This window comes from Somniosus microcephalus, chromosome 14, assembly GCF_052327205.1.
Source record: "Somniosus microcephalus isolate GS21.2 chromosome 14, FLI_Smic_1.0, whole genome shotgun sequence".
Classification (NCBI taxonomy): Eukaryota; Metazoa; Chordata; class Chondrichthyes; order Squaliformes; family Somniosidae; genus Somniosus; species Somniosus microcephalus.
The window spans coordinates 6,892,509-6,916,597 of record NC_141000.1 but is presented as its reverse complement, the minus strand read 5'-3'; positions in this window follow the sequence as shown (position 1 = coordinate 6,916,597).

Sequence of the window (24,089 nt, the reverse complement as noted above, 5' to 3'; positions counted from 1 at the left end):
TGCATGTGCACCTCACATTATGGGCAAAGGGACCTAAAAGCCCTAATGGCCAGCCCTCATCCAGCAGCTATGGGACTGGCATGAACATCAATTGCACATTCTGCACTTTACACACTGGCCAAGCTATTCGACCATGGGAGGCAGTGCACACAAGATCTGGGCACCACACTGGCCAAGCTATTCGACCATGGGAGGCAGTGCACACAAGATCTGGGCACCACACTGGCCAAGCTATTCGACCACGGGAGGCAGTGCACACAAGATCTGGGCACCACACTGGCCAAGCTATTCGACCATGGGAGGCAGTGCACACAAGATCAGGGCACCACACTGTACTTAGAGGCCGTCCTTTCTCTTGCAGGCCAAGCTGGCACACAATCAGAAGAGCCAGACTGTGACCGGGGGAGGCCGTCCCCAGATCCAGCAGCTCAGTGACCTTGAAGAGCGTGTGGGTAGCCTCATGGGTGCCCGGGTGATTGGCCCCGTTGCATCTGGAGATGCCGACCCTGTTCTGGGCACCAATGGTAAGGACATCACCTTTTGGACCTCTCTCGTCCCACTTGCGCTTCAGATCTACATCCTTTGCCACTGTCCGACCAATGCGCTGAATGCCACCACTCATGCCTCCCTTGCTGACGCCCTCTCCTCACTCTAAAGCTACTCTTGTGCCTTCCTGCTTTCAGATGGTGAGGAGGAGGTCCCTGAAGCTGCCAGTGACAGCCCCTCGGAAGAGGAGGAGGAGGAGGAGGAGGAGGAGGAAGAGGAAGAGGAAGGCGGCCCATCAGGGGAACCCTCAGCCGCGCCAGGGGATGCCAATGGAGGGGACACGTCTTCCCTGGAGGAGAGCCAGGGGGAAGTGTCGCAGGGGAGTGTAGCTCCTGTGCCCAGTGGCGTGCAGCAACGCGGGAAGGGTCGGGCAGCTCGGCGGCCTTCTTCCCAGAGGGGGGAAGGGTCACAGGGGAGTGTAGTTGCTGGGCCCAGTGGCATCCAGCAACGCGGGAAGGGTCGGCCAGCTCGGCGGCCTTCTCCCCAGAGGGAGAGTCCGGCCTCCAGTCCGGAGACGGTCCTCGCCAAGGAGGTGCGCCTCCTCGATCAAATGTCCGTGGACTCGGATCGCTGGCACACCGAGTTCATGGGGGCTGTGGCACGGTTGCCTGAGGCCATCGAGTCCCTGGCTCATAGTGTGGCCGATTTCGGCGCCTCACAGGCCAGGAGTTTCGAGCAATTCGAAGCAGCACACGCCGCGAGTCGGTCCGAATTCGGGGCAGCACAGGCCGCGAGTCGGGCCGAATTCGGGGCAGAACAGGCCGTGAGTCGGGCCGACTTCGGGGCAGCACAGGCAAGTTGGGCGGAATTCGGGGCAGCTCACGCAGCGAGTGGCCAGGTGATCAGTGGTGCCGTGCAGTCACTGGCTGGTCTGATGCGGGCACAGACCAGGGCAGTACGGGCACTCACTGCTGCCACACTCGCTGTGTCAGCCAGGCATCGCCAGGGCACCCGCCGCGCTGCAGCAGCACAGCGGTCTGTCCTTCAGCAGATTGCTGCGCATGCTGCAGTGCTGGCCCGGGCGAGTGCCAGTGTCTCAGGCGAGCAGCGAGCGCCTGCCATCAGCCAGCTTCCCCCATTGCTGCAGCCGCCACTGCCACTCCCCCAGTGGAGCTGCGACGAGCTGCTGGAGAGACTGCTGCTGCCCAGCCACAGCTGCAGCAGTCACCAGCCGGCCCCTCGAGGGCCAGAGCTCGTCTAGGCCGACCCCCAAGGGCATCTGCCGTCACGCCATGTGCCCCTCAGGAGCCTTCCCCCAGCCTTGCAGCAGCCACTGGGCACAGTTTGAGGAGGAGCAGCAGGGCAGCCAGGGGCCGCAAAAGGCTGGTCAAGGAATCGCCCTCGCAGGCCACAAAGTAGAGGGTGTGGGCAAATGCCGGAAAAAGTTCAATGACCTCACAAGGATTGTCAGGGTGAGTCCCCTTTCCAGTGTCCTCCTCATCCTTGCATGTGCACCTCACATTATGGGCAAAGGGACCTAAAAGCCCTAATGGCCAGCCCTCATCCAGCAGCTATGGGACTGGCATGAACATCAATTGCACATTCTGCACTTTACACACTGGCCAAGCTATTCGACCATGGGAGGCAGTGCACACAAGATCTGGGCACCACACTGGCCAAGCTATTCGACCATGGGAGGCAGTGCACACAAGATCTGGGCACCACACTGGCCAAGCTATTCGACCACGGGAGGCAGTGCACACAAGATCTGGGCACCACACTGGCCAAGCTATTCGACCATGGGAGGCAGTGCACACAAGATCAGGGCACCACACTGTACTTAGAGGCCGTCCTTTCTCTTGCAGGCCAAGCTGGCACACAATCAGAAGAGCCAGACTGTGACCGGGGGAGGCCGTCCCCAGATCCAGCAGCTCAGTGACCTTGAAGAGCGTGTGGGTAGCCTCATGGGTGCCCGGGTGATTGGCCCCGTTGCATCTGGAGATGCCGACCCTGTTCTGGGCACCAATGGTAAGGACATCACCTTTTGGACCTCTCTCGTCCCACTTGCGCTTCAGATCTACATCCTTTGCCACTGTCCGACCAATGCGCTGAATGCCACCACTCATGCCTCCCTTGCTGACGCCCTCTCCTCACTCTAAAGCTACTCTTGTGCCTTCCTGCTTTCAGATGGTGAGGAGGAGGTCCCTGAAGCTGCCAGTGACAGCCCCTCGGAAGAGGAGGAGGAGGAGGAGAAGAGGAAGAGGAAGGCGGCCCATCAGGGGAACCCTCAGCCGCGCCAGGGGATGCCAATGGAGGGGACACGTCTTCCCTGGAGGAGAGCCAGGGGGAAGTGTCGCAGGGGAGTGTAGCTCCTGTGCCCAGTGGCGTGCAGCAACGCGGGAAGGGTCGGGCAGCTCGGCGGCCTTCTTCCCAGAGGGGGGAAGGGTCACAGGGGAGTGTAGTTGCTGGGCCCAGTGGCATCCAGCAACGCGGGAAGGGTCGGCCAGCTCGGCGGCCTTCTCCCCAGAGGGAGAGTCCGGCCTCCAGTCCGGAGACGGTCCTCGCCAAGGAGGTGCGCCTCCTCGATCAAATGTCCGTGGACTCGGATCGCTGGCACACCGAGTTCATGGGGGCTGTGGCACGGTTGCCTGAGGCCATCGAGTCCCTGGCTCATAGTGTGGCCGATTTCGGCGCCTCACAGGCCAGGAGTTTCGAGCAATTCGAAGCAGCACACGCCGCGAGTCGGTCCGAATTCGGGGCAGCACAGGCCGCGAGTCGGGCCGAATTCGGGGCAGAACAGGCCGTGAGTCGGGCCGACTTCGGGGCAACACAGGCAGCAAGTTGGGCGGAATTCGGGGCAGCTCACGCAGCGAGTGGCCAGGTGATCAGTGGTGCCGTGCAGTCACTGGCTGGTCTGATGCGGGCACAGACCAGGGCAGTACGGGCACTCACTGCTGCCACACTCGCTGTGTCAGCCAGGCATCGCCAGGGCACCCGCCGCGCTGCAGCAGCACAGCGGTCTGTCCTTCAGCAGATTGCTGCGCATGCTGCAGTGCTGGCCCGGGCGAGTGCCAGTGTCTCAGGCGAGCAGCGAGCGCCTGCCATCAGCCAGCTTCCCCCATTGCTGCAGCCGCCACTGCCACTCCCCCAGTGGAGCTGCGACGAGCTGCTGGAGAGACTGCTGCTGCCCAGCCACAGCTGCAGCAGTCACCAGCCGGCCCCTCGAGGGCCAGAGCTCGTCTAGGCCGACCCCCAAGGGCATCTGCCGTCACGCCATGTGCCCCTCAGGAGCCTTCCCCCAGCCTTGCAGCAGCCACTGGGCACAGTTTGAGGAGGAGCAGCAGGGCAGCCAGGGGCCGCAAAAGGCTGGTCAAGGAATCGCCCTCGCAGGCCACAAAGTAGAGGGTGTGGGCAAATGTGTTTTTATATGGGGATGGTTGTTTTTATATGGGGATGGTTGTTTGGTTTATGGGGATGGTTGTTTTTGTAAGGCCGAGGATGAAGGCCATTTTTGTTGAAATGTTTTGTTATTCCTCCCCAGGTTGTGGGAGTGAGTCATGTGTGTGACTGTTTTTTGGGGGTGTTGTCTGTTTTTGGGTTTCATGTGGGAAGGGCCCTGAGTTTGTTCAATAAAGCATTTTATTTATTCAGCTTGTCCATGTTTGATGTTTGAAGTGGTTGTTGCCTTAACCGGCTGAGGGCTTGCGGAGCGGCTGCATTCAGGTCCCTTCATTGCCACAAGCCATTCCCTGACAGGGGGCCTAGAAGTGACGTTCAATAAGCCGCCGACGGGCGGCCCTTGGACCTTGTGCCTCCCTCCTGGGCTGGTACTCCTCCTCCTCCTCATGCTCCTCCTCCTGAGGTGGTGCTCCAGCGTGAGGTGGCAGTGCCTGAGTCCTGCGGATAGCCAGGTTGTGCAGCATGCAGCAAACGACCACGACCTGGGAGACTCTCTCCGGCGAATACTGCAGAGATCCGCTGGAACGATCCAGGCAGCGGAACCGTTGCTTGAGGACGTCAATCGTTTGTTCTATGATGTTCCTAGTGGCTTGATGGCTTTCGTTGTATGCCTCCTCAGCAGGGGTCCTGGGCGCGCGGAGCGGGGTCATGAGCCAGGTACACAAAGGATAGCCTTTGTCCCCGATAAGCCATCCTCTTGGGGGAGGCTGTGCCTGGAACATGTCAGCCACAGTAGTCTGTCGCAGGATAAATGCATCGTGGCTGCTGCCTGGAAAGCGGGCATTGACAGCTAGGATGCGCTGCCTGTGGTCACACACCAGCTGTACATTGAGGGAATGGTAGCCCTTCCGGTTGCGGTAATCCTCGGCATTGTCGATAGGTGCCCGCAAAGCCACATGCGTGCAGTCAATGGCGCCCTGCACCATGGGGAAGCCCGCTATTCTTGCAAATCCGACTGCACGCTGCTGCTGCTTCTCCAGGGTCATGGGGAAGGAGATGAATTGGTGTCTCCTTCTGAAAAGGGCATTGGTCACCTGGCGGATGCAGCAATGCACGGCGAACTGGGATATGTTAGCAATGTCCCCAGCAGCGGCTTGGAAGGAGCCGCTTGCATAGAAGTTCAGAGCCACCGTGACCTTCACTTCCACCGACAGAGACGTCCTGCACCTCAGCTGTGGACGCAGATCTCTGTGAAGCAGCTGGCAAATCTCTGCAACCACCTCCCTTCTGAAGCGCAGCCTCCTAACACACTGCGCGGCAGGCATGGTGAGATAGGACACCTGCTGGCAGTATTTCCTGAGTGGGTAAGGCCTACGTTGCCGACGCCTGTTGCCCCCTCTGCGTCTAGCCAGGGCTGCCCCTCTCACACAGCGTCTGCGAGCCCTTCGCACATAATGCTGAAACTGAGGGTTGGCACCCCATGCAGCCCCCATAATATACTGGCAAACAATGACCACACAATGAAGGCGAATTGCCAAGCTCTGGCCTGAAGCCAAAAATACCTCTCCTATGTTGGGCCAAAGCAGTAAGCTCTCTTCCTTGGTCTCTGTCCATAAATCCGTTGCACAAGAGTGATTGCTGCAAAATGGCTGGCCTTTATAGTTCAGGGTAAGTGCCCTTTAATTTGCGCTCCCCGCGGCCCGCATGGCCTCTGCTGCGTTCCAGTTCACAGTTCTTAGGACCGCCACGCCCACATTGGGCGGGCGCGACTGAAGTTCCGGATTGGGGCGCACAAAGGGCGTTGCACGAGGAAATGACGTCATAATCTGCGCGCGCAGCTGAGCGCGCGCAAACACTTTGCGCCGGCGCTAAATGTCTACTGAAGTTGGGCGTAGGCGCAGATCGCGCTGCGCCCGGCCGCTAAGTGCCTAGCGCTCGAGATCTACTCCTCCTAGGGCGCTAACGGCTGGCGCACGCAACTGAATTTCTAGGCCATGGAGTTAAATCGCAGATCAGCCATGATCTCATTGAATGGCAGAACAAGCTCGAGGGGCTGAATGGCCTCCTCCTGTTCCTATGTTCCTAATGATACACAGTAATACTCTGAATTGCCTGTGGAACCTTCTGTATTCTTGTTAAATAACTCTGTTCATTAATGATTTGATACTCAACTGCTAGGTAACTCTGATTATTATGTTTATGTAAGTCTATTAAGCTTTTGTGCACCCAACTTTAACTCTGTTGTGAATTGTAACCTATAAACAGTGTTTAGTGCATGACCTATGGCCTGGCTTCTTCCTTGATGATTTGGTAAGAAAGCGATAATTCACTTACTCAGCAGCGTGAGGGTAACCTAATCGAGGGTTAGTAAATTTAATTCATTTTGATGCGAATTGATTAGTGCAAGACAATTTGGCAAGTCAAGTCAGGCATCATTCATTCATCACTAGACCTAGACTGGGAGGCAAAACTTCAGATGGTTTCTTAGTAAGGAGTTAAAGAAGGGGATTGAGGATTCTTCTGGTTCCTCGGAATATTTTTGTCAGAATTTGCAAAAACACAGCTTTCTTTCATTTTCCTCTGTTGTAGCTGGGCCCATGATTTGTGATGGACCTGAACAGGGAAGAGAGGGACAAGGGTTAGCGATTAGTGAGAAGCAGAGACAGATGAGTGGCAGCTCAAAGCAGCACCACTTTGTCCGCTATCGCACCACTTTGTCATGCAGAGTCTGGTTAAGAAAACAACTTGGGGAGAAGAGAAAAACAGGGCAAGATGGCCAAACGCCCTGCAAAGCGTGTCTTCCAACATCGCCAGTCGTAACACTCCTGCTGCACCTCAAGCCCACGGTCTCCATTACTGCCTCCTCCAATGGGAGAGGAAGTGGGTGGCTGGACGGTGACCCTCCTTCTGTCCATGCCTGCTCCACCTGATTGTACGACAGCTTGTGCTGCAAGAAAAAAGGAAGTGTGTTAGTTTGTCAGAATCTGCCAAAACCACATGTAGGTCTAGTGATGAATGATGCCTAAATTGACTTGCCTGATGAAAGGCTGTGAATGTGTGCCTGTCAGGGTAGCATAGTGTCGCAGGTACTTGAAAGATGGCACAATGTGTGGGGAAGTGAAGGGAATAATTGCGAGGACAGTTGTAGGTGCAAAGTGTGCCAGTAGCAGCAGAAGGCAGTTCAGCAAGGCTGCTGTGATTGGAGGAGTGTGTTGGGATGTGGGGGTTACAAGTGGTGCGGGGCTACGATAGAGTAAGTTAAATGTGAGTCGGAGTCTTAACATAGCAGCTCTGGTCAGTTCACTGAATTTTTTGCAGCATTGCAGCCAGGTCCTGGGTGCAACTGACTTGACATTGTAGGAATAAAAAGGTATGTTTTGTCAAAATTATGATGGCCCGTATTTTCCGACCCCTGCAGGTGTGTACGAGAACACCCGTAGGGGCCTCGCAAGTGCCGGTTTCAGGCATGCGAAGTGCATGCACTAACAACCGGCACTTCCGATCTGTCGAGAATGCTCTCGACAGATCCTCCGCCTGCCCTGGAGAAGGGCCTCTGCGGGTGGAGAGTTCCGCTTTCTGCAGAACCTCCGCCCGCTGAAAACCTGGCCCAAGACCGCACAAAGTGGAGGAGAAGCATCCGAGAAGGCGCCGAACACCTCGAGTCTCTTCGCCGGGAGCAAGCGGAAGCCAAGCGCAGGCAGCACAAGGAGCGCACGTCAACCCAAGCACCCCACCCACCCGCCCCTTCAACCACCGTCTGCCCCACCTGTGACAGAGACTGTAGGTCCCGCATTGGACTCTTCAGTCACCTGCAAACTCATTTTTACTGTGGAAGCAAGTCATCCTCGGTTCCGAGGGAGTGCCTAAGAAGAAGAGTATGGCACAAGCACCAAGCATTTTAACTGCAGCTTTTCTGAAGACTGAAGAGACCATAGAATGTAAATTATAAACCTTCATTTGTGGGACCAGGATGCGCAGGAGTGCTTCTCCAGGCCCAATGAAAAAAGCCTTAGCCTCGGCTGCCCTTGGCAAGCCCCCGCAACACCCCTCCCCCCGCCACCTGCGAGACCCAGCCAAAACCACCTCCCCACTACTTACTTTCTAGCCAACGGGCAGCCTCTGGGCCATGAGATTCTAACCAGCAGCCACCGGCAACTGTCTCTTTCCTCCCATTTTGGGCGGGCAGCCAGCTGGCGGGACACAAACCAGGCCAGCAGTTAAAATTGCCCGGGCCTCAAACTAATAATGTCACGAGTGTTTGATGCTCGCCTTGCCCTCTCCACCTGCTCGCCTTGCCCTCTCCACCTGCTCGCCTTGCCCTCTCCACCTGCTCGCCTTGCCCTCTCCACCTGCTCGCCTTGCCCTCTCCACCTGCTCGCCTTGCCCTCTCCACCTGCTCGCCTTGCCCTCTCCACCTGCTCGCCTTGCCCGCTCCACCTGCTCGCCTTGCCCTCTCCACCTGCTCGCCTTGCCCTCTCCACCTGCTCGCCTTGCCCTCTCCACCTGCTCGCCTTGCCCTCTCCACCTGCTCGCCTTGCCCTCTCCACCTGCTCGCCTTGCCCTCTCCACCTGCTCGCCTTGCCCTCTCCACCTGCTCGCCTTGCCCTCTCCACCTGCTCGCCTTGCCCTCTCCACCTGCTCGCCTTGCCCTCTCCACCTGCTCGCCTTGCCCTCTCCACCTGCTTGAAACCTGCTCCCAGTTAAAATCTACCCTCTGTCTTTAGAAACACTGATACAACTTTTCCCTGAATAAAGCGTTTGAAATTTTTCTTTAAATAATTTTGAAAAATAGATCAGCAACTGCTAGAAACTAAAGAAAAATATTCCATCAGTACCAGTTACTGAATGGTACTGATGCATTCTGCGATATTAGGCACACTGAACAGGCTCAAAATGCACTATTCAAATTCAGCTCAAGGTCAAAGAATGAATTGAGACCCAAGCTTTCAGAGGGGCTGAGGGCATCAAATAGAAACTTTAATGGAATGATTAAAAGAAACAAAAAACAATTCAATGGATAAATATAATAATGCTACTGTGAAATATGTAATTTTTAGATTTTTTATTTTATTTAAACCCTTATTTTGAACATTGAAATTTCAGTTCCTAAGAAAAACTGGCAGATGAAATATTTTCAGATGAAAATTTTTCAGAAAACTTTGAGCATTTTGTGAAGAAAGGCCACCCAATAGTTGAATTGTGCAATTAGAGTTGTAAGTGTACGTAAGTGATTTCCATTATAAATTTATAATGGAAAAAGTTGACACAGAAGTGTGCTAAAAAGAGTTCTGGATGAGCAGAAAGTTTCTCCAATTAAATATTGGGAAGACCGAAGCCATTGTTTTCGGTCCCCGCCACAAACTCCGTTCCCCGGCCACTGACTCCATCCCTCTCCCTAACATCTGTCTGAGGCTGAACCACACTGTTTGCAACCTTGGTGTCATATTTGACCCTGAAATGATCTTCCAACCACATATCCGCGGCATAACTAAGACCGCCTATTTCCACCTCCGTAACATCGCCCGTCTCCGCCCTTGCTTCACCTCATCCGCTGCTGAAACCCTCATCCATGCCTTTGTTACCTCTAGGCTTGTCTATTCCAGCACACTCCTGGCTGGCCTCCCATGTTCTACCCTACGTAAACTTGAGGTGATCCAAAACTCGGCTGCTCGTGTCCTAACTCACACCAAGTCCCGTTCACCCATCACCCCTGTGCTCGCTGACCTACATTGGTTCCCAGTTAAGCAATGCCTCAATTTCAAAATTCTCATCCTTGTTTTCAAATCCCTCCATGGCCTCACCCCTCCCTATCTCTGTAATCTCCTCCAGCCCCACAACCCCCCCCCCACCGCCGAGATATCTGCACTCCTCTTGAGCATCCCTGATTATAATCGCTCAACCATTGGTTGCCGTGTCTTCTGTTGCCTAGGCCCTAAGCTCTGGAATTCCCTTCCTAAACCTCTCCGCCTCGCTACCTCTCTTTCCTTCTTTAAAACCCTCCTTAAAACCTACCTCTTTGACCAAGCTTTTGGTCACCTGCCTTAATTTCTCCTTATGTGGTTTGGTGTCAAATTTTTGTCTTATAATACTCCTGTGAAGTGCCTTGGGATGTTTTACTACTATGGGATACGGTAGCATAGTGGTTACGTTACTGGATTAGTAATCCTGAGGCCTGGCCTCATAATCCATGAGACGTGAGTTCAAATCCCACCACGGCAGCTGGGGGACTTAAATTCAGATAATTAAATAAATCTGGAATTAAAAAAAAACATGAAACTACTGGATTATCATTAAAAACCCAGCTGGTTCACTAATGTCCTTTAGGGCAGGAAATCAGCCACCCTTACCTGGTCTGGCCTATATGTGACTCCCGACCCACAACAATGACTCTTTAACAGCCCTCAGAAATGGCCTAGTGAGACACTCAGTTGTACCAAACTGCTGTGACAAAGTAGGCACTGTGGGAGTACCGTCACCACAAGGACTGCAGCGGTTCAAGAAGGTGACTCACCTTCTCAAGGGCAACTAGGGATGGGCAATAAATGTCAGCCTTGCCAGTGACGCCCACATCCCATGAACGAATAAATAAAAGTATATAAATACAAGTTATTGCTGTTGAGTGACAATAGGAAATAAGGTTTTGTAAACAGGAAGTACATACATATATATTAATAAGCTATAGATTGATGGCTTTGCAATTTTGTTGCACACAGGAGGCAAAGGAAATTGTAACCACTACCCCCTGCCCTCCCGCCCCCCAACTGCTATTTAGCTGTACAGGACAAGTACTCTGCAATTAATAGTATTAATAAAACAATACCATCAACTATGTAAGAATGTTGACTTCTCTGTTTCACTGTCTGCAGCTCTTGCTTGACTCACATATACACCGCAGCTTTTTCCATCTCTTCAACATTTCCTTGCTCTGCTACCACTTCTTCCCCCTTTACAGAAATCTCAGCTTTCTGCGGTCATTACTTGGTAAACATAGAAACATAAAAACATAGAAGATAGGAACAGGAGTAGGCCATTCGGCCCCTCGAGCCTGTTCCGCCATTCAATGAGATCATGGCTGATCATCCAAATTCAGCACGGACGGGACCGACGTGGTGCCGGTTCATCAAAAATTCAGGATAACCGAAAGCTATAGTAACAGAGCTCCGTATAAAGCAACAAACCTTGTTGCTTAGCAACAGGTTCAAAACAATGGCCACAAGTTGCAAGCGTCTCTGTAGTTTAACAACAGCTGCAGCCACACCCTTGCACAGCAACACATGGAGGAAGGCAAGTAATAAAAGTTACCTGAACCTACTCCTGAATTTTGCCGGTTAACCGACATTTCCGGTTATTTAGGTGCCGGTTAATCGCAAGTTTCCTGTACCCTGTTCCTGCCTTCTCTCCATATCCCTTGATCCCTTTAGCCTTAAGAAATATATCCAACTCCTTCTTGAACATATTTAATGAATTGGCCTCAACTGCCTTCTGTGGTAGAGAATTCCACAGCTTCACCAATCTCTGGGTGAAGAAATTCCTCCTCATCTCTGTCCTAAATGGCTTACCCCTTATCTTTAAAAATGTTCACTTTTCTGCTGCTTTTCCAAATGTTTTAAATCTCATTTTTATCCCTTCCTGTTTTAACCTGTCATTGTTTATATTGCATTTAATAAGAACAAGCACAAGCAATTAAGACTTACTTAAGCTGAAACATTAAAACAGTTAAATCTTAGGACAAATTTACCAGTCCACTGCGAGTGCTCTGAGGCCAGTACTCAGCAAGCCTTGTATTCACATGATTTAGGGATGGCTGACTTTGCCAAGTTATTATATATTGGCCCAGAAATTCGGGTCGGGGGCTTCCCACGGGTGCAACCCCCCAACCTACACTTACCTAGCGCGCCGGCAGTTGACCTCTTGGCCTGCGTGGAATTCCTCTCCGAGGCCTGTCCCAGAGGCCGGCGCGCTGTGCTGGCGTGTCCCAGGGGCGTAGTTAGTGCGAAGCGTCCCCTGGGATCACATGAGCAACAGGCAGCCAATCGGAGCAGGGAATGCTCCATTCATAAGTCTTGACAGATAGACCTGTCAAAACGTATAAATGCTGAGGCTGTAAAACTGTACTTTACCTTCAAATAAATTTTTAAAAAACATCACACTTTGTAAATAAACTATAAATGACATTAAATAACTATTTTAAACAAAAATTTAAATTTTTGAAAAAAATAATTTTATAAAAAAACAGGGCTAAAAATAAACTTACCTTGCTTTAAAGTATTTAAAAGTAAAAAACCTGTGGAAAAAATGTTTTAATTTTAAATAATTGACCACTACCTTTGAAAATGAGGTCCTTACGGCTGCTTTTTACATTTCTAAAATGTACAGACTTACCCGCACGTTAAAACCTGAAAAAAAAGGAAGTTCAACGCGCACGCGCAGACTCCCGCGCGCACGCGTTCGACCTCTGAACCCCTTGGTTCAGAAGATCGGAAGTGCCGGTTTCCCGCGCATGCGTAGTGCATGCAAGATTCCGGCACTTCCATCGAGTCCACACGTGAGTACTCCGTCCGTACTCACACGTTGGGACCCGAATTTCTGGGCCATTAGCTACGGCTCATAAAATAATTTCAGCTGTCATTAAAAAGGGGAGTTCATTCTATTGGCAGTGTCACAAGCAGCAACTGGTTCACAGGCAGGAAATGTGCCTCAGTGGAAAGTAACAGTGCCGCACCCACAAAGAACCTCAGCATTCAATGATTTGGTGTTGCTTCTTCAAGAACTGGGTGTTCCACTTGGCATTGAAGGGTACCATTCCCAACAAAAGGATATGGTCTTCCCCACTGTGTAGGAGAGCCCCAAATGGTCGATGCAACATCTTACATTCAGAGACCCGAGAATGGTTGAGGAAGAAGGTTGGTAGCCTCAAAGTCTGCTTAGGTAGGACTAGTCAACAGTTCACCATATAAAGTAAATGGACAACTCAACCCAGCACAAGAAAGTATAGGGCCACCTTAATCCTAAAGAGTTCCCAATGACACCCAGTAACCAGCCATCTCACTTATTTTACCATTGAAGAAGTACCTAAAAGAAGCACTAGGATTGGTTATAAAAGACAAGGGGAAGCACCAGGGTGAGACACATTAGGCAGATATATTTTTCACTTTTACAGTATTCAGTTTGGCAGCATTTTACTCCAACATTGTCCAGTGTTTTCTTCTGATGGTACAGAATAAAGCAGCAGAAAATCATAGGATGGGCTTCCATTGTAGTTGAATTAGTGCAGAGAACAATTCTGGTGAAGGTGCATTGGGCCACTGCATTGGGAGCAGTTTAGGATTCAGCAAAGGAGGACAAAGGGATTAATTAAGAGGGGGAAAATAGAGTATGAGAGTAAGCTTTCAGGGAACATAAAAACTGACTGTAAAAGCTTTTATAGATATGTGAAGAGAAAAAGATTGGTGAAGTCAAGCGTAGGTCCCTTGCAGTCAGAATCAGGGGAATTTATAATGGGGAACAAAGAAATGGCAGACCAATTAAATACATACTTTGGTTCTGTCTTCACAAAGGAGGACACAAATAACCTCCCAGAGATGTCGGGGAACATAGGGTCTAATGAAAGGGAGGAACTGAAAGAAATCAGTATTTGTAGGGAAATGGTGTTAGGGAAATTGACGGGATTGAAGGCCGATAAATCCCCAGGCCCTGATAATCTACATCTTAGGGTACTTAAGGAAGTGCCCCTAGAAATAGTAGATGCATTGCTGGTCATCTTCCAAAATTCTATAGACTCTGGAACAGTTCCCATGGATTGGAGGATAGCTAATGTTACCCCACTATTTAAGAAGGGTGGTAGTGAGAAAACGGGGAATTACAGACCGTAAGCCTGACATCGGTAGTGGGGAAAATGACGGAATCCATTATAAAAGATGTAATAGCAGCGCACTTGGAAAACAGTGACAGGATCGGACAAAATCAACATGGATTTACAAAAGGTAAATCATGCTTGACTAATCTACTGGAATTTTTTGAGGATGTAACTGGTAGAATAGAGAAGGGAGAACCAGTGGATGTGGTGTATTTGGACTTTCAGAAGGCTTTCGATAAGGTCCCGCATAAGAGATTAGCGTGTAAAGTTAAAGCACATGGGATTGGGGGTAAGGTATTGTCTTGGATAGAGAAATGGTTGGCAGACAGGAAGAAAAGAGTTGGAATAAACAGGTCTTTTTCCAAGTGGCAGGCAGTGACTAGTGGGGTACCGCAGGGATCGGTGCTAGGACCCCAGCTATTCACAATATATATAAATGATCTAGACGAGGGAACTAGATGTAATATCTCCAAGTTTGCAGATGACACAAAGCTGGGTGGGCATGTGTGCTGTGAGGAGGATGCAGAGAAACTCCAGTACGATTTAGACAGGTTGGGTGATTGGGCAGATGCATGGCAAATGCAGTATAATGTGGATAAATGCAAGGTTATCCACTTCGGTGGCAAAAACAGGAAGACAGATTATTATCTGAACGGCAATAGATTGGGAAAAGGGGAAGTGCAACGAGACCTGGGTGTCCTTGTGCACCAGTCACTGAAGGTAAACATGCAGGTGCAGCAGGCGGTTAAGAAGGCAAATGGTATGTTGGCCTTCATAGCGAGAGGGTTTGAGTACAGGAACAGGAATGTCTTGCTGCAGTTGTACAGGGCCTTGGTGAGACCACATCTTGAGTATTGTGTGCAGTTTTGGTCGCCTTATCTGAGGAAGGATATTCTTGCCATGGAAGGAGTTCAGCGAAGATTCACCAGGCTGATACCTGGGATGGCAGGAATGATGTATGAGGAGAGATTGGGTCGATTGGGCTTGTACTCGCTGGAGTTTAGAAGAATGAGGGGATCTCATTGAAACATATAAAATTCTGGCAGGACTGGACAGACTAGATGCATGAAGGATGTTCCTGACGGTCGGGGAATCCAGAACCAGGGGTCACAGTCTAAGGATAAGGGGTAGGCCTTTTAGGACAGAAATGAGGAGGAATTTCTTCACCCAGAGAGTGGTGAACCTGTGGAATTCTCAACCGCAGAAGGCAGTAGAGGCCAATTCATTAAATATATTCAAGAAGGAGTTGGATATATTTCTTAAGGCTAAAGGGATCAAGGGGTATGGGGAGAAAGCAGGTACCGGGGACTGAACTTGGATGATTGGCCATGATCGCATTGAATGGCGGAGCAGGCTCGAGGGGCTGAATGGCCTACTCCTGCTCCTGTCTTCTATGTTTCTATGAAGGATGTTCCTGATGGCTGGGGTGTCCAGAACCAGGGGTCACAGTCTAAGGATAAGGGGTAAGCCATTTAGGACTGAGATGAGGAGGAATTTCTTCACCCAGAGAGTGGTGAACCTGTGGAATTCCCTGCCACACAGGGCAGTTGAGGCCAATTCATTAAATATATTCAAGAAGGAGTTGGATATATTTCTTGAGGCTAAATGGATCAAGGGATATGGGGAGAAAGCAGGGACAGGGTACTGAATTTGGATGATCAGCCATGATCTCATTAAATGGCGGAGCGGGCTCGAGGGGCCGAATGGCCTACTCCTGCTCCTATTGTCTATGTTTCTATGAAGAAAGCTGTAGACTGCAGGAAGATATCAATAGACTGGTCAGGTGGGCAGAAAAGTGGCAAAAGAAATTCAATCCGGAGAAGTATGAGGTTGTGGCGGTACCACCGGTTGTCCCTTACTAACTATGTGCATAATTCACTTTATCCTAACTAGTTTGTATGTAACTTACCTGTTTGGGCCGTTGCCCCTTTAACTTACCTGTTGGGCCATTGCCCCTTTAAGAGGCGACCTAACGTGCTGACGTCATGCATCACGTGATGCACGCGCGCCGGCCACGGGCCTGGCTCGGCATTCCATGGCGGCCACCAGCACAGCCCGGCCTATCGCGACTTCGGCCGCATCGGCCAGCCGACGTGAGCGACGCGATCTCCCACTCCCGCGGCAAGTGCTGGCCCAGCTTGGCCTCCAGCTCCCGCTCCCGCACTCGCGACTTCGGCCTCAACGGCCAGCCTCAGTGCCGGGTAAACGCACCGACGTATTGGCGCGGGTCACGTGACCGCCCCAAGCGCGGGCGAACGCACTAACGTCACGACGCGGTCACGTGACACCCGAAGCGTGGGAAATCGCGACTAAGCGTAATGACATCATCACGCTCTCTACAGGACTCAGTCCTCGTGGCATTCCCGCTGGGGAAAGACCTACTCTACGGCTCTCCTGCAACTATCTCACTTACCTGCTGTATTTCGTCTGTTCTTGTAAATAAATAACTTCTAGATTGTTCTCCTGAAGTAGAACTCGATTATTTAGTAGGCATTCGTCCAATACCTGCTGAGGTCAACCCGAATTCCTACAATTGGTGATCCCCGACTCCGTGGATGGTTTTCACGGAGGAAGCGCGCAGCCTGAACCTCACCTACAATTGGTGACCCAACGACGTGAGTACGGGAGCTCATCAATTCCTACACTACAATTGGTGACCCCGTATCCGTGAACGATTTTCACAGAAGCAACGCACAGCCTGAACCTCGTCTTCACAGAAGACGACCGACGAACACCAATTCCTACATTGGCGACCCCACCTTTGCGAACGTATTCGCAAAGGAAGCGCAGCCTGGAGGTGATCCCGTTTTTCACGGACAAAACGCAGTCGGACCCCGATTTTTGTGAACAATTTTCACAAAAGAAGCACGCCATGGGAGCACCAGCCGTTCCGCTGTTGCTACCGCAATTCAGGGAGAAACAACCGCCCTCGTGCTTTGTAAAGGTAGAAGCCCTGTTCGCCGAGAACATCGATGCATCGCAGACCACGCACTTGCTTACGGTCTACGTATTCGACTTTTCTACCGCCACGCGGGTCGTCCGCCTCTACGTCCAACGCAACAGCAAGTATAAATCTCTCCAAGCGCGGGGTACAGCATGTTCGGGTCCACGAGATCGGAGCGCGCCCTGCGGGGATACCACGAGGACTCACCCCCGCGACCCACGAGGACTCGCTCCTCGCGAACCACGAGGACGCACTCCTCGCGCACCACGAGGACCCATCCCTCGCGAACCACGAGGACCCATCCCTCGTGAAAGACGAAGACTCATGCCCTGCCGACGACGCACCAGCCCGTCGGCCTGCTGGCTGTGTTACCTACCACACTTTTCGGCGAGACAAGAAGCGTGCCGCCCTCCCGGCTGTTTTCTCCTATAGCAAGAACAACTACAAGTGTTGCCGCCCTCCGGGCAGAGTTTACCCCTACCGAAATCAACAACAACCCAGACCGTTGCCGCCCTTTCTCCAGTTTTCTCCTTAACAAACGCAAACATCTACTGACGCTGCAAACATTGAGGACGGGTCCAACGGGCATCTAGCGGCCGCGATCAGCCACGTGAAAGTTGCTGTCCTCACTGATCAACGCAGCAACTTTTCACCCTCCGTTGTGTTATCGTCATAGCACTATGGCACGCACCGTTCCGTGCGTTCCAGCCTCCCGAAGGTTTCGCTCACCTGTCGGCGAGTTCACCGACCTCGCCTGTCAAGTCCTTCTGGATCGCTCGTTTGGCATTCCTGCAGAGTTCGTCAGAACAAGGACTTGTTTCAACATCAACGGAGACATCGCCCGCGTCCGCCCAACCTGCCCGTCACTCTGACAAGGCCTGCTGTTTCGCACGTCTCCACGGTCCTTCGCCTGACGGATACGTTTTATTCGCCACGACGTGCGTAAGGATCCGCTTACAACCAGCATCTTCAGACCTGGCCAGCCAAGTCGAGACAGCATGCCCGCCGAGACCACTAGCTCGTCAGACCATCTCATCTTTGGACTTTCGTTAAAGCGAATTCTGGGGGGGGCGCATGTGGCGGTACCACCGGTTGTCCCTTACTATGTACATAATTCACTTTAACCTAACTAGTTTGTATGTAACTTACCTGTTTGGGCCGTTGCCCCTTTAACTTACCTGTTAGGTCGCCTCTTAAAGTGGCAACGGCCCAACGTGCTGACGTCACGCGTCACGTGATGCACGCGCGCCGGCCATGGGCCCGGCTCGGCCTTCCATGGCGGCCGCCGGCACAGCCCGGCCTACCACAACTTCGGCCGCATCGACCAGCCGACGTGAGCGACGCGATCTCCCGCTCCCGCGGCAAGCGCCGGCCCAGCTCGGCCTCCAGCTCCCGCTCCCGCGCTTGCGACTTCGGCCTCAACGGTCAGCCTCAGTGCCAGGTAAATGCGCCGACATATTGGCGCGGGTCACGTGACCGCCCCAAGCGCGGGCGAATGCGCTAACGTCACGACGCGGTCACGTGACACCCGAAGCGCGGGAAATCGCGACTGAGCGTGATGACATCATCGTGCTCTCCACAGGACTGCGGACTCAGTCCTCGTGGCGTCCCCGCTGGGGAAAGACCTACTCTACGGCTCTCCTGCAACTATCTCACTTACCTGCTGTATTTCATCTGTTCTTGTAAATAAACAACTTCTAGATTGTTCTCCTGAAGTAGAACTCGATTATTTAGTAGGCATTCGTCCAATACCTGCTGAGGTCAACCCGAATTCCTACAAGGTAATGCATTTGGGGAGGGCTAACAAGGCAAGGGAATTCACAATAAATGAGTAGTGTAGAGGATCAGAGGGACCTTGGAGTGCATGTCCACAGATCCCTGAAGGCAGCAGGACAGGTAGATAAGATGGTTAAGAAGGCATACGGGATACTTGCCTTTATTAGCTGAGGCATAGAATATAAGAACAGGGAGGTTATGTTTGAACTGTATAAAACACTAGTTAGGCCACAACTAGTGTACTGTGTAAATTCTGGTCACCATATTACAGGAAAGATGTGATTGCACTAGAGAAAACGGAGTGGGCCTTTGGCGTAGCGGTAGCATCTCCGCCGCTGGGCCAGAAGGCGTAGGGTTTCGAACCCCGCTCCAGAGAGTCCCGGCAAGTGGAGTCGGAGCTCCGGCTCTAAATTCTGGGTTGACATCCAGCGGGATACTTGCGTCCGTGGGTGTGGGTGGCCCCCCCCCCCCTCGTATGGGTTGTGGGAGCCCGTAAAACCCTCCCGCCATAGGACTAACCACCCTAATGGCTGGTACGAAGATGGTTACGGTCACGGAAGGAGCGTTAATCGCGGCCAGAAATCCTTCCACCACTTCATACAGTTCCCCAAAGGGAACAGTGTGAAGACACGTACGACGACGACTAGAGAAAACATAATAAGAACATAAGAACTAGGAGCAGGAGTCGGCCATTTGGCCCTTCGAGCCTGCTCCACCATTCAATGAGATCATGGCTGATCTTCTACCTCATCTCCACTTTCCTGCACTATCCTCATATCCCTTGATTCCTTTAATATTCAAAAATCTATCGATCTCTGTCTTAAATATACTCAACGACTGGGCCTCCACAGCCCTCTGGGGTAGAGAATTCCAGAGATTCACCACCCTCTGAGTGAAGAAATTTCACCTCATCTCAGTCCTAAATGGCCGACCCCTTATCCTGAGACTGTGACCCCTGGTTCTAGGCTCCCCAGCCAGGGGAAACCTCCTCCCTGCATCTACCCTGTCAAGCCCTGTAAGAATTTTGTATGTTTCAATGAGATTACCTCTCATTCTTCTAAACTCTATAGAGAATATAGGCCTCGTCTACTCAATCTGTCAAGCCACAGTACACGGTGGAGGGAGTGAATGTTTAAGGTGGTGGATTTGGTATCAGTGAAGCGGACTGTGTTGTCCTGGATGGTGTCGAGCTTCTTGAGTGTTGTTGGAGCATTACTTATCCAGGCAAGTAGAGAGTATTCCATCACACTCCTGACTTGTGGTTTGTAGATGGTGGAAAGACTTTGGGGAGTCAGGAGGTGAGACACTCGCCGCAAAATACCTAGCCTCTGACCTGCTCTTGTTGCCACAGTATTTATGTGGCTGGTCCAGTTAAGTTTCTGGTCAATGGTGACCTCCCCAGGATGTTGCTGGTGGGGGATTTGACTATGCTAATGCCAGTGAATGCCAAGGGGAGGTGGTTAGATTCTCTCCTGTTGGAGATGGTCATTGCCTGGCACTTGTGTGGCACGAATGTTACTTGCCACTTATCAGCCCAAGCCTGGATGTTGTCCAGGTCTTACTGTATGCGGGCATGGACTGTTTCATTATCTGAGGAGTTGTGAATGGAACTGAACACTGTGCAATCATCAGCAAACATCCCCACTTCTGTCCTTATGGTGGAGGGATGGTCATTGCTGAAGCAGCTGAAGATGCTTGGGCCTAGGACACTGCCGTGAGGAACTCCTGAAGCGATGGGCAGTCACTCTCACCTCACCTTCAGCTGCAACTGAATGTCCTCCACCACCTGGTCCATGTTTAGTCTGCTTCAAGATGCCTGTAGTATGCATAATAATAATAATCTTAATGGCTGCACGGACCTTGTTGTACTTGCTTTGTCCTAGTGTTCCTGGCTGTCTCAAAGATGTCATGAGTCAAGGCTGAAGAAAAAAGTAGCCTTTGCCTCCTAGCAGCCATCCTTGCAGTCTGCCTTCCAATTACGCTTTTAGTTCTGGCATTGTAAACCAGCTTGCTCCAATACAAGCACAATATTCACTTTTATCAAGTGATGCTGATAAGGGAAGGCAAAAAGATATAGTTGTCGTAAGAAAACTACTAGACACTTGGTCTAAGCGTTAAACAAAGCTTTAATCAACTGTTTTACAACATGGAGGTCTAGTTGTGTCCTTCACTAGTTCCTGTTAAAGAATGTCCTGAGCAAGCTGGGCCCGTGCCCGAGTATTTATACTCTCCCTGGATAGCGCCACCCGTAGGCCGCTCAGTATTATTTCATATAAGTCTTTCTTTCATGAATGACTGATTCATGTCAGTAGTTGTTTAAGGTTAGAATCCACTTTTAGCGAGCGTCACTTGTACTGATGAAGGCTCAAATTCTGGTTGCCAATCCTGATGTGAAGGTTTTTCTTTGGTTACACTGATCAGTTTGTGCTGGATTCCTGTGATGAGCTGCACTAACCGGAAATTTAAACTGTTGATTATCAACTGTGGGATGCTAAAGCAGTCATTAGACAAGTGTAAAGTGGAAGATCCTAAACTTAAGGCATATTTATACAAGTTATATACATCCTGACATTGTAAGATAAACTACATTTTCTAAATACAGTAAACTCTTTCGTATCCGGCACCTACAGGACTGGGATGGTGCCGGTTGATTAAAAATTCTGGATAACGGAGAGGTACACCTACCGAGGCAATTTATATATCGGCCGACCTCAGACCAGAAGAAGGTAATTCTGTGGGGGTGTTCCGAACTCAGGAGGGGAGGTGGGACATGGAATGGCAATGGCCCAAGCTGGTTCTGCAAAAGCTGAAGGAGCAGAACCTGCTTATTCTGACCCCACAAATATACAGTAAAACTTCCCTTTGGGTTCCTCTTTGGTTGGACGGCCAGCTGATACTGCGCGGGGAAGATTGCAGCGCCCACAGCGACGGCGGGAACAAGTGGTAAGCCATTCCCCACCATTTTCGGGACACTACTGCCCCGTTCCTTCTGGGGCGGAAGCCTCAAAAACTACTCCTGAATTTAGCCGGTGTTATTAAAGAATTCCGGATGATTAAGTGCCGTTTAAACAAGAGTTTACTGTAATTTAATAAAAACCACCCAGAGTGGCAACTTGCTCGGAGCTAACAATAATTTAAATAGCTGAGTGCTGAGCAAACTGGCTCTGGGTGTGATTTGACCTACCCATCAGTTTTTTTTTAATAATGATTTTGAAACCTTTGGCCTTTATTACTTTCCTACTTGGAATTCATCCAGCCCGTTTAAACATAAAACCTGAAATAGCTTTTTGTTCCACCATCCCTGATGGTAACCTCGTCCACAATTCCAACACCCTCTCACTAAATGTTGCCTCGTTTTCCTATTTTCTTTTGGCACCCGTAACTTTAAACTTTATCCCCATGAACCTCGCATCCTGTGCCCGAGAGAAGAACTTTCCTATATTCAAATTCTCTTACACTACAACTAACCTGCTGTAGGTGGCCTCACAATCTATGTTTTCTGCCTGTCCCTTCGTCATTCTTTTATTATGCATTAATGTTGGGTTACATATCTACCTTTCCTGCAAGTGGTTGAACTTTTTTCTGAACTAATCTCTGGTTTCAGGTGGGGCTTTAGGAACACAGCACTTCTCCTCTAGGCATGTTGGCACCTAGTCCACTGAACCAGGAGAAGCATCTCTCCTTGTCAGAGCTACATCTACAAGTTTGGACTGAGATTAAACTGTCGAACAAGCATTCCCTATGTGTAATTGAGCCATAGGGGGTAATAATTAACCCCCAAAAACGGGAGGGTTTGGGTCAGGTGGGATATTAAAATTTGAAAAATCTCAAACCTAAACCCAACCCGACTCGAACCCGCCAGTTTCCGGTTTAAACGGAGGTGGGATGGCGGGGGGAGCGGGCAACCAACTCATTCCCAGGAGGCGGTTCACTCATTTAAATATTTTAATGAGGCTGTGTGCCTCAGATTTTATCTCTCTTCCAGCTATAACGGTGGCTGGCTGGGTTTCCCGGGCCTCGGGAAACCCAGCAGCTAAAGGAAGATGAGGACTGCTGCGTGGAAGAAGCAAGTGCTTTTCCAGCACTGTTCGTGGGCCTGGAGGAGCAGGAATGCTTCCCCCCACCCCCCAGCCATCCAAGCTAGCCTACTGCTCTCCCAGCGATCTCCGACACAACACTACCACCACACCGCCCCCCCCCCAACAATTGCCAACTCCCCCACCCCGCCCTCGCCGCCTGCCCCGCTATCACCGACTCCCCATCTCTACCCCCGATCTCTCACCGACCCCCCCCCACCCACGATCACCCCCGACCCTCCAAACCACATTGTACCCACCCCCAGCCCCTCACGATCTTTACCCCATGCAGTACGAATTTACCTGCTCCTGGGCAGTGGCTTCCTCTGTAGTGTTCCCTGCTCGACAGGGGAGCTAAGCCCATCAATTAGGCTGACTTCTGGGCACAGATTCTATTGGAAAAAAAGCACACGCACGATGTTCGGGGGGCCACAGCTGCTTCCGCCCCCCACCCCCCACCACTGCATGGAAATCCTGCCCCAGTAAATATCTGGGCCAAAGTAGAATTGCTGGATGGAAACTTTTATTTTTTGAAGTAACCCACTATTGTCTGTATAAGTCAGGATTCATGACGTAAACATATTGCAGATAGATTCCAACCATTTGTAAACCAATGTAAAAGTATGAAAAAAATAAACAGGAGTAATTTTATGAGTTAACACCAGGAGTGAAAACTTGTAAAATTTTCTCTCTGTAGATCAAAACTGCTGATAATTTCAGTCATTTCAAATCGAACACAAGCGGAATTGGACCTTGCATTCAGTGTAAGGCTTCAGTTAGACTTTAAACACTGAGAGGCAGAGTCTCAGCTCTGGGCACAGATTGCCGCTTGCTGAACATAAAACCTGCCATGAACCAGTGCAACCTGGCAGCATTTTAGAACATAATTTTTTTAAATAATTTGCAATAAAAAGTATTCCTTATATATTCTAAATATATATTTAAGAGTGGTAAACTGGCGCAGCATTATTAATGCAGCTGAAAATGGGTTTATCACAAAAAAATAAACATTTTTAGTCGCCTGACATTTTAATTCTCCGCCACACTCCCACTCTGACCTCTCTGTTCTCGGCCTCTTACACTGTTCTAATGAAGCTCAACATAAGCTCGAGGAACAGCACCTCATCTTTCGATTAGGCACTTTACAGCCTTCTGGACTCAACATTGAGTTCAACAATTTCAGATCATAACCTCTGTCCCCATTTCTTTGGACGGCAGCTGTTGGTGACGATTCTGATATTCCCATTTACACCGCCTCCAGACCCATCTTTTGGTCCTTTACTTGTCCCATTACCATCTCCTTTCGCCTGGCACTATTATCCCTTTTGTCATTTAATCTCTCCTGCCTTCCACCCTATCACAGACCTTCCCTTTTGTTCTTTCCTCCCCTCCCCCCTTTTCCTGCCTCTGAACTTGCTTAAAACCTGTTACATCTCTAACTTATTCCAGTTCTGACGAATGGTCATCGACCTGAAACGTTAACTCTGTTTCTCTCTCCACAGATGCTGCCTGACCTGCTGAGTATTTCCAGCATTTTCTGTTTTTATTTCAG